General features: G+C 36.4%; 1 protein-coding gene across 1 annotated transcript in view; it reads left to right on the top strand.

The window, feature by feature from the left end:
• The window catches only part of LOC143025431 (ATP-binding cassette sub-family C member 3-like), a 161163-nt gene that overhangs the window by 13306 nt on the left and 142857 nt on the right, over nt 1–5000 (top strand). The gene's annotated exons all lie outside the window — the stretch shown is intronic.

Below are 5000 nucleotides of genomic sequence, written 5' to 3'. Positions count from 1 at the left end.
TAACTAATAATAAATGAATATCAGACAGACAAGTGATAACAAAACAAAAACAAATAATATGAAATAAATTATAATCATTACAGCATCTTGCTTAGGTGTTTATCTAAATGATTCTTAAAGCTTCGAACTGAACTACATTGCACTACCTGTGCAGGAAGTTTATTCCATTCATTAACTACACGGATGGAATAAACTTCCTGCACAGGTAGTCCAATGTAGTTCAGTTCGAAGCTTTAAGAATCATTTAAAGCTTCGAACTGAACTGCATTGCATTACCTGTGCAGGAAGTTTATTCCTGACCTTTTTTAGTTTAGTGGACTGTATTCGATGCAAGGATTCTTGATCTGTCCTAGTATTCTAAATAAACTTTGCTCCAAGTTGCCAAAACATTTCTTCATTAATATAGATGAAGAATCTATCTGTAGTTCTGTAGGTAATAGAGATGTACTGGAAAAGACCAGTGTCATATTTCAGGGCAACCTTTTCAAGTTTGGGCGCCAAAGTCAGCCAAATCTTTGACACAAAAATTTATCGCCTGCCGATGGAGTACAATGATCATAGGCCTACTGCATACACGAGTATGGGCCTCCTCGCTCCCTTCACCTCCTATAAGGGCCCCAATCCTCCACCCAGCGCACCATACGGTTACCAATGGTCATATGAAAATAGTTGGAGACTTAAGTTGTTGCTTGTCTAACGTGAGTTCTGGGTTTTGCGTACCAGAAAAAAGTCGTTAGTGTGCAACCGGGTTTTGCACGCGTGAAAAGTGTTGCCCACTCTGGTCTACTCACTATGATAAAATCAATTAAATTGTGTTTCAGTTTTCGCCTGCAGCAACATCAGTTATTCCATATACATATATATATAAACATATATATACATTATATATACATGTATATACATATATATATACATATTATATATATACATATATGGGGTGGTAAAGAAACACACAAGTCAGAGATGAGTTTATTTCTCTAACGTTTCGGCTATTTACACCTTCTTCAGAGAGACTGTATATATATATATATGTTGGTTTAAACTATGACAAATGTAACTGAAGGCGGAGGAAGTATACGAGGAATAATGGAAGAATTTTACTGCCTTAACGTTTCGATCTTTAGGGTATTGATCACAAACCTTAACAATTAAGTACAACATGGACATTTTATAAACAGTCATGTCATCTCACAGGGTGCCTAGGAAAGGTCTCCGTGCTTAGAACATTTGTACGTTTGTTTTCCTCAACTACCAATAAACTTGTAGCTCTTGCCAAGCATATAAAACCTTCTCTATGGTTGATGTAATTATTAGCATTAATATAAGCTGCTTCTATTTTTTTTTTTTTTCTTAATTTCTTCGTAACCAAATGTCCCACTTTGCTACGTGATATTCTGGCTATCTTAATACCTGCTTTTAAGAGGACTTTGTCTAGGGTTGTATTAATGTGTGTGTGTGTCTGTGTGTATAATATATATATATATATATATATATGTATGTTTCTATGTGTATGTATATATGTATGTATATACATATGTATATATGTTGATTTAAACTATGACAAATGTAACTGAAGGCGGAGGAAGTATACGAGGAATAATGGAAGAATTTTACTGCCTTAACGTTTCGACCCTTAGGGTTTTGATCATAAAGCTTAACAATTAAGTACAACGTGGAGATTTTATACACACTCATGTCATCTCACAGGGTGCCTAGGAAAGGTCATCGTGCTCAGAACATTTGTCCGTTTGTTTTCCTCAACTACCAATAAACTTGTAGCTCTTGCCAAGCATATAAAACCTTCTCTATGGTTGATGTAATTATTAGCATTAATATAAGCTGCTTTTTTTTTCTTCGTTGAAACTTTATTTATAACAATTGTATTGTCCCAATCCGGAAGGTGGTCATGTATATCTAAGTGTCTTACTATAGAATTAGAAAGCCTGTGGGTTCTTACATCAGTTTCGTGTTCGTATAACCTTTTTTTCTACTCCACGGTATATCGCAAACCCACAAATAAAGAAGACTATATACATTTTTATTCGGGACACAATATTAGGACTAAAACAGGTATTATAATTGGCTTCTTCCTCAGGGCTTTTCGCATCTGTAGTGAAGAATTTCTGGAAGATGAACTAGATCACATCACAAAAACCTTTGACAAACTAAGATATCCCTAAGGCCTCCTACTTAAATTAAAAAAGAAAGCTAAGGAAATAAATAAGAAGAGTAAAGATAGCAATAATTACAACAAAGAAACACGACATATCACAGTCCCAAATTCCAACATTAATTCAACCCAAGACAAAGTCCTCTTAAAAGCAGGTATTAAGATAGCCAGAACATCACGTAGCAAAGTGGGACATTTGGTTACGCGTAATTGTAATAACCATACCAATGAAAATAGTATTGTATACAAAATACCTTGTAAAAATTGCCCATCTTCATATTTTGGGGAAACAGGTCGTGGATTAGAAAAAAGGTTATACGAACACAAAAATGATGTAAGAACCCACAGGCTTTCTAATTCTATAGTAAGACACATAGATACACATGACCACCTTCTGGACTGGGACAATACAATTGTAATAAAAAAAGATTCAACGAATAATTAAGAAAAACAATAGAAGCAGCTTATATTGATGCTAATAATAACATCAACGATAGAGAAGGATTTTTATGGATAGCAAGAGCTACAGTTTTATTGGTAGTCGAAGAAAACAAACGGACAAATGTTCTGAGCATGACGACCTTTCCTAGGCACCCTTTGAGGTCAACTCCGACCCATTCCATCCCCATGCACTCCGCTCCCGTTCACCCCCCTTCCTCCCTTTTATTTTGTCTTCTCCTGGATGACGGGTTATCCTCTCATCTTGCCCACTGCCCTGGGTCAGATACAGTGTCGTAAGACACAGCACATGCACAGCAAAGCCGCTTCATTTAGTCGGAGACCTCCCTCTCCGTCCCTTCATTCAGAAAAAGAGAAGACGGGGAGAAATCTCCTCGGGCTGCGTTAAGTTATTTCTCACGCATACTCCCTCAACCTCCCTCCACTCCCTTTCATGCATCACAGCATCATCCATACGCAACCATTCTCCATTCACCTTTATATTCTGTCTTCTCCCGTCTTTCCCAATGCCCATTTTATTCCATCCCTATCGTCTCATCTTTGGTCGCCTCATCATGTTCACTCTTTCTACCTGTGTGTTTCACACCTCTTTTACTAATCTTTCTTTACTTATTCTTTCCATTTGTCCAAACCATCCCAATACTCATTCATCAACCCTATCGCCCAACTACCTTTCCATCCCTGCTCTCCTCTTTACCTCCTCGTTTCTCACTCTATCCAACCTAGTAACCCCTATCATACTTCTCAGGTATCTCATCTCAAACACATTAAAACTCGGCCTCTTTTCCTCTCTTATGTTCCACATTTCTACCCCATACAGTGCTGTCGGCACAATCACCCCTTCATACAATCTCATCTTAGCATCTATTCTCAAATGTCTATTTCTCATTACACTTTTTAATACCACAAGGTATTTACTTGCTTCTCTCAATCTACATTCTACCTCCACCCCCACTCCTCCTGTCCCGCCATATTCGCACCCAAGTATCTAAAACTATCCACTTCCTCCAGTCTCTCTCTCTTAATAACCACTTCCATTCCGCTACCACTATCTCTTCTTGTACATCTCATCACCTTACTTTTACCTACATTTATCTTCAACTTCCTTCTTTCGCACACTTTCCCAAACTCTGTCACTATCTTCCTTAATCCCTCCTCTGATCCTGCTGCAAGCGCAGTGTCATTAGCAAACAACAACTAGCTTATCTCACACTTTTCTCCATTTTCTTTAACAATCTCCAATTCCCGGCCCATTACCCTTGCGTTTACCTTTCGTAAACCAGCCAATGTTTGTTCATATATACACTATTATTTCTCACACCCTGATGGCGTAAAACTATTTGTTTTTTCTTCGATGTTCCTTAGGGCCCTACGCATTTGCAGCCCAGAGTACATCGATGATGAAATAAGATGTAATTACGATATTGATACTAAGCTGCAATACCCCACACATGTTCTTGATACAGCTTACAATCGTGCTAAAAGGACATTTTATAACCTTAGGTCAACCCAAACTTTCAATATGAATAACTTGCTAATTTTACCGTACCAAAAGAACCTGAAAAACATTCCAAATATACTACGCTACTTCAAAATTAATTTAGCTTTTAATAATAAGAACACTGTAAGACAATTGCTTATAAATAATTCTGTCAATAGTGATAAAGGGTGTGTGTACAAAATACCTTGTAAATTTTGTGATCAGTTTTATGTTGGTCAGACTGCTAAAACACTCAAAACACGAATCAATCAACACAAGAAATACGTTAGAGAGGGAAACCAATCTAGCGGCATATTCGACCACATGAACAATTTTAACCACCCAGTTGACTGGGATAACGCTAAAGTCATCACATACAATAATAACATCACAGGAAGAAATTTAATTGAATGCAGTTTGATCAAATCTAGTAAGGGAATAAATGTTAATCTCCATCAAGGTTTGTACAGATTAGATAGTTATATTTGTCATGAAATTTCAAAATTATTTAAATTGTAATATACCAGTTATGAGCAATTGTCCCATACTTGTTGGTTACCATGACAGTATCCAATGTCACGTGTACTTCTTCCACTACCTCTCCGAATTGGCTCTTTACCATGTCTCACTCAGTCATATATTTTGTACCTTGCTTCTTCATTTTATAATTCCTTCTTTGTATCAGCACTGAATATGTAATTATACGAAAGCGCTCTGCTTCGTTAGTATACTTTTTCCTAGGGGTTACTTACGCATTTGTGAACACACGTTCCTAGTGTTTTACTGCATATAAATATTTACATATATATATATACATATATATATACATATGTGTATATATATATATATACATGTATACACACAAATATATATATGTATACATATATATAT

Source organism: Oratosquilla oratoria, chromosome 5 (genome assembly GCF_046742065.1).
Source record: "Oratosquilla oratoria isolate Oo_2021 chromosome 5, ASM4674206v1, whole genome shotgun sequence".
In the NCBI taxonomy this organism is placed as follows: domain Eukaryota; kingdom Metazoa; phylum Arthropoda; class Malacostraca; order Stomatopoda; family Squillidae; genus Oratosquilla; species Oratosquilla oratoria.
Note: the sequence above shows the minus strand (reverse complement) of the source record. Positions and strands in the feature narration are given on the sequence as shown.